We start from the raw sequence: 9,431 nt of genomic DNA, 5'->3' as shown, positions 1-9,431 counted from the left end.
AAGGAGGGAAGAAAAACTGAAATAGAGAAAGAGAGACAGAGAAAGAGGAAGAAAAAGAAAGGGAGAGAAGAAGGGGGAAGGAGGGAGGATAACGTGGACAGGAAAGCTTCATAGTCTCCATCTGTCCCCCCCAAATCTTTATCCAGATAACACTAGAGCAAAATATCAGAGGAAGGTGCATTGACTTTCTGTCTGGGAGCTGATCGCTTCTTGGATTATTATCCAGAGCAACCCATTCAGCTCACCTGGACCTTGATATTGTCATCTTTACCAGAGTCATATTATCAAGGTGTGCTGGTTTGAAAGGAAGTATGCCCCCTAGAGAAGCCATGTTTTAATCAAAATCCCATTTCATAAAGTTGTGCTTGATAGTGTAATCAGCTTATCTCCCTGGATGATGTGATTTAGTCAAGAGTGGTTGTTAAGCTGGATTAGGTGGTGACATGTTTCCACCCATTTGGTTGGTTCTTGAATGGTTTACTGGAGTCCTATAAAAGAGGAAACGTTTTGGAGAATGGGAGATTCATAGAGAGCAGCACCACAAAGCTGAGAGTACACAAGCAAGCAACCTTTGGAGATGAAGAAGGAAAATGCCTCCAGGGGAGCTTCATGAAACAGGAAACCAGGAGAGAAAGCTAGCAGATGATGCCATGTTCACCATGTGCCTTTCCAGATGAGAGAGAAGCCCTGACTGTGTTCGCCATGTGCCTTCCACTTGAGAGAGAAACCCTGAATTTCATCGGCCTTCTTGAACCAAGGTATCTTTCCCTGGATGCCTTTGATTGGACATTTCTATAGACTTGTTGTATTGGGGACATTTTCTCGGCCTTAGAACTGTAAACTAGCAACTTATTAAATTTCCCTTTTCAAAGCCATTCTGTTTCTGGTATATTACATTCCAGCAGCTAGCAAACTAGAACACAAGGTCATACAATATCTGTCTGGCTTATTTCAGTGAAGATTATGCCTTCAAGTTTCATCCACATTGTCATATGCTTTGGGAACTCATTTCCTCTTACTGCTGCATAATATTCCATTGTTCTACACACACTGGAAACAGGAAGATGATGCCCCATATGTGTCCCTACCTTAGGAATCGTGGGAAATTACAGAAACCCACTAGAGATGCCATCTACATAAATGCTCCTTAGACTTCTGGAATGGCTGTTGAAAGAGTAAAAGTGTTTTGAGGACAGAAACTGTTGGAAGCAGAGTGTTCCCTCTGGAGAGAACTTTACAAGCAGGGGGTAAGGTAGGAAAGTACAGGCTTAAGAGAACAGTGAGTACTGTGTTCAGGTAGTAGGGGTGACTTTCAGGTGAGCAGATCAAGATGATGCTGGAAAGGGAAGGAAAGGAGTGGAGGGAAAGTCATGTAGAGTCTTGAGTTGATGATTGACTTGTCCAAGCCCATGATAACCTAGGCAGAGTGACTCTTGCCCAGTCTTGTTTCCAACACTACATGCTGGGGGCACAATGGGGTACCAAAGGCTGGAGGTGGGAAGGACAGCCAGGAGACTATAGAGTTTCAGGTCTGAGCTGATGAAACCCTGGTCCAGGAAGTTGGACTTGGAAATGAAAAACGCAAGATAGCATTTACTTTTCATGTTTACTTCTTTGTCTTCCAATGAAGCCAAGGCCCCCTAGGGCAGTGCTTCCCAACATGTTTCATGACAGTAAGGAATTATAATAGTTGTCTAGCACCTTGAGGCAAACACATGAGGCTGATTTCAGGTAGAGTCAACAAGCCCAAGTGGAGGATTGTGATCTCATCTTGCCAGGTACTCCAGCCTGTTGGGGAAACCTACATCAGGGCAAGGACTCTGCTTTACCCATTTCTCTGTCCCCAGAGCTTGGCACAGAAATGGGCACAGAACAGGCATCTGAACAATAGTGGCTGAAATAAGGAGCGGGTCTTATGTCCTCAATGGGTTTTTGTGGAGTGGGAGAAGGTAGGCGTAGGTCACTTCAAACTTTGGAGATGGGGTGGTAGCAATGTGATGACTCCTCCCTCAGGGAGACCCTAAAGCAGACATAGTGTGGAAGAAAGCACAGTGGTATTATTTTCATCCTTCCGAAGAATTGTTTTTATTTAGCTCTGTGGAGACGCACATTTGAGAGAGCACACAAGAAGGGTGGGTGAAGATGGGGAGGGTCTGATGTCCATGGATGCAGAGGTGGAAATGAAAGACATAAGAATGGATGAGAAGGAGCTGGACAGAGACCTAGGGTCCGAGCCTTGGAATGCCCTTGGTGTGAAAGGCAGGCAAAGATGATGAAACCCGAGCATGAGATGGCAGTAGGCAAGAATGTCCCTGGAGGACAAGGGAGGGAAGCGCTTCCGATGAGGGTGATCAATGCTAATAAGGTAGTGTGGGTTGGAGGGGTCTGAGGGAAGGCAAGGAATTGAGCTGGCCTAGAATAGTTTCAGAGACGCGGCAGGGAAAAGAGCCAACAGGTCAGGGACGATGCAGCCGAGGTATCCTCTGAAATTAGGTGCAAATTGTATCCTTGAAAATCGATTCAACCCATAAATGTTGTAAGGGGAATTGAGTCTTTAAGGGAAGCATGTGGAAACATTGTTTGTGTATAATGCTGTTCAACCTCTTCAGAACTTTGCAAATGCATTTCCCCATCCTTTATCAAAGTTTATGTCCAGAATAGCCTTGCCAGTAGGCGAGGTGAATATCATTATTTCCAGTTGAAAGTGACTTGAAAAGCTTGTTGTCATATAGAGATGTTTCTACTCTTCCTGGCTCTGTGTTCTGCCATATTCATCCTCAGCTCTTCTATCTGTTGGGGAGGGTACAGTCATTTAATTGGCGTTCTCTTTTCCCTCTATAAGTTCTATTTTGAAGACCTCATCCTTTACACTAGCCTCAAGAGTTCTATACGGTTCCCCAAAATGGCTCTTTCCTACTTTTATTTGACCCAAATCTTTCTCAAGGCTGTTTCCACCAGCCACCGTCCATCCTCAATAGGACTATATCCTCAATAGAATGTCTCATAGACTTCCTAACTTAGTCAATATTTTACATATTTCATGTGGAACAGGTGCCCTATTTCTATAAATGGTGCAATGCAGGCTTTCTTCCAGATGGACATTCCATACTTACTCTCTCCACGTGCAGACACGCAGTTCTGTAGTCTTCTTGAGCCAACCCTTCAATGCCCACCCCCATCAGTGCTGTTGCCCCTCCTGGCTGATAACCGTTCAGGCTTTATCACCTCTTTCAAAGATGCCCAGTAATGGAAATGATTCCTGGATAAAGAGTGGATATGACCTAACATGAGGAAGGGAAAAGGGATGGTGGGATGAAGAGTGAGGAAAGAGGAAGTTGTAGGAATGAACAGAGTACATAATGGAACTGTGAGCAAATCAGATGATCTTTCCCAGAAATGGAGAGCAGTTAACAGGGAGGATGGATTAAGATTTCTGGGTTAAACTCCAGGGAGAGAAGGCAGCAAAGGGCAGAGGGCACCTGGATTTCACATGGTAGATAACAGGAATCCTTTGTCCATTCTTCATCTTAACTGGATGACTGGTAATAAACTGATTCTGTCCTCCTGCCAATGATGTTCAGTTATGGCCAACGAAGTTGTGAGTAAATGAGGATGGTGGAGCCAAAGGCTGACCCAGACAGTGTAGTACAAGTGGAATTGGCATCGCTCTTGGTGCCTCCGAGGCAGGAGAATTGGGGGTGTGGGAGAGCTCTTTTATATACATTGCTCTTGCGATATTAACTGGTAAATAATGCATGAGCCTGGACGGCATTTGGCAGAGAGAGCTCTTTCAGTGCAAAATGTTACAGCCAACGAAGTTTAATAAAACAACGAACTGCATCTCTTGAGGAACAAGGTCCCTATCTCTAATAACTCCCACCCTGCTCAGCCCAATCGCCCCAGAAAGTTGGCATCTTAAGAGCAAAGACGACAAACAAAACCCTAAAAATGAAAAAAAAAGAAAAGAAAAGAAACCAGAACAAAGACCTGGTCACAGCGCTGAGCCAGCTGTCTGGGCAGTGTTTGCCAAGCCACTTCAGTCTCTCTGGACCTCAGCATCCTCTTCTGCAGGAAGCGCCTGTGAAGATTGAGGAAATTTAAGGGCTGCATTTTCTAAACACTGGCTTCTGTAAAATGCATGCTATTTCTCTAACAATTTTGGCAAAGGAGAGAGGCAAGCTTTGGTTTTGAGCTTTGAAGCTGAGGCCTTTTCATTTTCACTTTTGTTTTGGGTTATTAGCTTGTTTCACCAGGTGCACAGCTCCCTGAGGCACTGCAGGGGTTGAGTCACTGTGGGTTTCCTGGCATGTGAACCATCATTCCTCATCTGAGGACCTCCTTATTTTGCAAGTCCAGTGGGGGTTAGGCTGCTTTCCAACAGCAAAGCTAAAAGAAAGCCAAGACTCCTTTTCCCTGATGACCTGGATGATGGGACATGAGCATATAACCACGGATTCCTGAGAAGCAGGGATAGGAGACACCCCTTGCCTGGGGTGGCCACAACATATGGGTTCTAGGGTGAGCTGGACTGCAGCGTCAGATGGATTGTCCAGCAATGGGTGGCAATGGAGTGGAATCCTCCTGCAAGGGTATGGTGGAGTGATTTGGGCCATGGTCTGGGCTGCACAACTCTCTTAATTCCTGCTTATTTCTTGGCCTTCCTGGTAATTCCTAATCTACCAAAAATCTACACAATAACTACATGAGTCAGCCAGAGTCAATATTTGTTGTGAGCACTAGAATTTCCATCTGATGGTACATGCTCTGATATTTTCCTTCAAGTGGATGTGTGGCCAGTAGAATGCCCAGTCATGGGGCCCTCAGATAGGCATCCTTGGATCAGCTTATAGGGGAAGCCACCAAAGGTCTGTGAGATATGCTCATGAGCTGGCTGTTTGGGTGAGGTTTAGTAGGACACTGGTGCTGGTGCTCCACAGAGACCGGGACTCCGCAGTCTTTAAATTCTGGGTGAATATTTATTCTGCTTGATGTTCTCCGAGCTTCTTGGATATGTACCTGCCATTAAATTTGGAAAATTCTCAGCCATTATTATACCTGATATTTCTTCTGCTCTGCTCCCTCTCTCTGGTATTCCAATTATGCATACATTGTACCTCTTTTTGATATTGTCCCACAGTTCTTGGATGTTCTGTTTTCTTTCATTCCCATTCTCTTTTCTCTTTGTGTTCTAGTTTTGGAGATTTTTGTTGACGTAAGTTTCTATTGACCAATTCATAAAGTGTCTGCTAGAATTAGTAAATCCCTTTCATGGATTGTTTCCTTGACTATGTTGAGTCTATTGATGAACTTATAGAAGATATTCTCCATTTCTGTTACAGTATATTTGAGTTGTAGAATTTCCTTTTAATTTTGTTTTATAGTCCCCATCTCTCTGTATACATTACCCATCTGTTCTTATCTGTTGTTTACTGTTTCCATTGGAGTCCCTAACCCATTAATCCAATTTCGTATCTGATAATTCAAAGAACTGTGTCATATCTGAGCTTGGTTCTGATACCTGCTATGTCTCTTCAGACTGTGTTTTCTCTTGCCTTTTGGCATGCCTTACACTTTTCTGTTGAAAGCCTGGCATTTGTAATGGATAATAGGAGCTGAGGTAAATAGGCTGGTAGAGTGGAGAATTATGTTAATCTGAATAGGAGCTGGGCTATGTTTAATGTCTGATGTAACTATAGGTGCCAGAAGCTAGGTGGGTATCAATTTCTTGTTTTAGTCTCTTCTCCTATTAGAGCTCGGTAAGAAGAAAAAAATCATTCAGTGGACATTTACTAAGGCCAAGAAGTAGTCTAGGACTGGGGATACTGTGATGATGAGCAAGTCATGTCCTTATCCAATCCAGAAGGCTCACAGTCAAGTGGAAAGGATGACTTCACATGCTCCCCTGGAAATCTGTTGTGGGATGACGTGTGAAAATGATTCACTTCCTGGATGGGAGTGAAAGGGGTGGGCACATGTTCATAGTGAAAGTGACCTTTGAATGAGGCATTGAAGGTTGTAGAGGAGTTGTTCCTAAAGAAATGGAAGGGAAAGACCTTATAAGCTTTATCTTCAAAACAGTTAGCTTTGAAAGGTTATCATTCTGGGAATCATGAGAATTGGCCCATGGTGGAGCTTAGTTGGGTGAAAGACTTGTCTTCCTTTCATATCACTTAAGGCACCTCTGCCCTCTTTGTCAACTCTGGAGAGCAGATTCAGTGCCCGTCTAGAATCCCCACTGCATTTTCAGAGCCTGGCACAAAGCAGGTGCTAAATCCGTATCTGTGAAGTCACAGCATGCATTTGAATTGGATTGAGTTGAAATAATTCAAGGCTAAAGAATCAAGAGAAAGCTTGGGCCATCCTACATGCCCTGAACACTGTAACTTCTGGAAAATTCCACAAGGAGATCAGAGCTCCCTCTGCTGGATTCCAGGAGCCTCTCCCCTGATTCATTCATTCATGCCTCATCCATTCATTCTTCCATATTTCTTTCTAGCAAAATACTCCTCTGGGGGAGAAAAATGCATGCTACTTAACATCTTTCTGCTGGGGTGGGCCAAATTCCTAGGCTCTCATTTTGCAGATATGCCAGGAGGATGTATGACTGGCCAGTCAGCTCTAAAGCTATGACTCAACCAGGGCATCTCGGCCAGCTGGTTAACCTGTCTCCATTCGCCCAAGGATGCCAAAGCTCCGTGGTCTGCTCACAGGTCTGTGGGTGGAGCCATTTGACTCAGTGTCTTAGGTCTCTTGCCCCTATAGGGCATCACTGGGCCTGTCTTCCACTTCAGCCCTTGCCCAGAGACTGGACAAGGCAATTTGCTTCTTCAGGCCTCCAAATCCTTCCCTGTCATATGGATATCAAAATTTCCACCCTGTGGCTCTCATTCTGTTGTCAGTGGGAAATTATATAAACCTGCTTTGAAAGGTGTATATGGTATAAGGTAAAATTTTTGGCACAGAGAGAAGCCCTCAGGATGGATTTTTACCTATCCTGGGTCAGCCACAGATTGATGTGAGAACCTAAAAGGAAGAAGAATTCCAGAGACTTGCATTTCTTCTGTCTAGGGGAAGATCTGCCCCAATGCATCACGCAGCAGAGTGGGTTTTGGAAGTAGTGTCCGGTGTCCAGCCTTCTTGGGTGAATGATCAAAGAGCTTCCTACATCCATGATGTCCCCTCCCAGCCCCTCTCTCTAGGACCATCCCGGGAGGAAATGAGGAGCATTGGCACTCTAAAGGGACCCTTTCCCCAAAACTCACTGCCCTCCTGCCACTGTATCAATATTTATCACAGCCACTGGGGTTTAGAACATGTGTGAGGGATTAAATCAATTAAAGCCACCCAAGTGCTGCTTTGCATTTTGAGCAGCTTCAGTGTGTCCGCCTGTGTTTAGGCACTCACTCCCATTACCAATTCATGAAGTGTCTGCTGGAATTAGTAAATCCCTTTCATTTACTTACGTAGGAGAAAATGTTTAATAGCTGCCACATGAAATTTGCAAATTGTGCTCCATCTGAGGCTGATTAATAAAATACCACGGAAAATACATCAGTCATTTCTGGATTTAAATTAGTACCGCATTCTACTTGAATCATCCTCTTTTGCAAAACTGTTATGGTCTTACATCTCCTTCCCTGATCTTTTTCCTTCATCCCTATTTTTTCCTTCCAATCTCTGCAGCTCAGTTGCTCGGTTGGGGAAGCCAAGTGGGAGAACGATGAGGTTATTTGTGGATGCTACTTATCTCTGTTAGTAGATTTGGGACAAGCTGAAGACTCACTAATCACCACATCTCCCATTTGGGGTAGGCTGAAGACTCGTTCATTGCCACATCTCTGCGAGTGCCAAGACATCGTAGGTGAATAGGACTTGAAAGGATAAACCATGAAATCATGGGATTTCTCTGAAATAGGACATCGTGTGCTTTCCTTGCACAATTGTTGTAGGCAAAAAGCAGTTAAAATTTGTCAAACACCATATGTCAAACACTATCTGAAGCAATCTGTAGCATGGTTTGACCCCTTGGAGGATACCTTTTCCTCCCTTTTTTCCAGATGAAGCAAGATGAGGCTCAGGGATGTTAAGTAACCTAAGTTGCCCAGCAAGTAAGTGGATGAGTGGAAGTGTGGACACATGCCTTTCTGAAATGTTACAGATGGTGGGCACTTCCTTGGGTCTCCTAATCCTACATCCCTAATTTACAGACAGAGGAATTGAGGTAGGGTGGCAAGCTGCACTCACAACCATACGCTGGTCAGGGGAGGCCCTGGAACTGCACTGTGGGTCTCCCCAGTCCTTGGGGCTCCATTCAGTCTGCAGATACTTATGGAGTTCCTCTGTGTTTTGAGCCATGTTCTGGTATGCAAAGATGAACACGAAGGGCAGAGTCCCTACCCTCAACGTATACTCTAGTATCCAAAAAGAGTCATTAAATAAGCAATCCCTTAAAGTTAAATAAATGTCCCACTAGGAGTTACGCTCTCCCCTCCTAGCCACATGTTGATACAGGGAATGGTATCAGTCAGGAAAAAAACTCCTTATCCAGGTGCCCTCTATGTGGCCAAATTACCTTATCTTTCCAAACCCCAGGTGCTTCATCCATGAAATGGAGTTAAGAATACATGGCCTGTACACCTAAAAGAAGACGGTGAGGCTCAGACCTGGAAAAATGGCATGCAAGTCCATGTGGAAGATTCACGACCCACACATGAACGATGGGGAAACCCTACATAGATATATGTGTCTCTTATGATTTGGGGGAAGGTGGGTGCAGATCACCAGGGCAGTAAGCACCCTGGCTGCAGCCTATCCTTTTTGCTGGGAGCACACCCAGAGCCCTAATTGTTAACAGATTTTGCATTATCCCCCAAATTACACACCCATTAGCACCAGAGTCTAGTCATGATGAAGGCGTTAAGGCGTAACATTCTTAAAGTGATGGGAGTTAGAATTGGGCCCCAGAGGCAGTGGGGAGCAGGTTTAATGAACTAGGGGGAACTCAAAACCTTCTCTCTCATTTTTACCCCCATCTTCTCCAAATGTTCTCTCAAAACAAGGGGCAACTTTGACTAGCTTACTATCTGGTTCAAGCTACAGATTAGGAGGGCAAGTTGAAAACGTCACAGCCCTAAAGCCTTCCAATGGGCAGGAGTTTCTGTATGAGCACTCTTCCTACTCTAAGACCCCTGGACACGAGCCTCAGCATCAATGCCACTTCTCCCTGGGACTTTTCCTACTTCCCTTAGATTAGACTGAGCCCATTTCACTTTGCTAAGTGTCTACTGTGTCCTTCCTCTTTCACATCAGTTATAACTATTTGCATTCCTCACATTGGGAAAACTGACTTGCTTGTTTATAGTATGACTGAACCTGGCAGAGCGTTCAGATTTAGCAAGTGTTCGGTAAAAGGCTTGTTGAATTATTGACTG

The 9,431-nt window shown here is 44.5% G+C and overlaps 1 long non-coding RNA gene across 1 annotated transcript; it reads left to right on the top strand.

The window, feature by feature from the left end:
- Positions 1 to 1,800: 1,800 nt before the first annotated feature.
- Positions 1,801 to 8,887, top strand: LOC143686199 (uncharacterized). The gene is made up of 3 exons (XR_013176959.1): positions 1,801 to 1,949; positions 7,684 to 7,861; positions 8,593 to 8,887. It is a non-coding gene; the product is annotated as an uncharacterized LOC143686199 (long non-coding RNA).
- Positions 8,888 to 9,431: the final 544 nt, after the last annotated feature.

The sequence above is a fragment of the Tamandua tetradactyla genome, chromosome 6 (genome assembly GCF_023851605.1).
Source record: "Tamandua tetradactyla isolate mTamTet1 chromosome 6, mTamTet1.pri, whole genome shotgun sequence".
In the NCBI taxonomy this organism is placed as follows: domain Eukaryota; kingdom Metazoa; phylum Chordata; class Mammalia; order Pilosa; family Myrmecophagidae; genus Tamandua; species Tamandua tetradactyla.
This window is presented reverse-complemented; position numbering and strand designations above follow the sequence as displayed.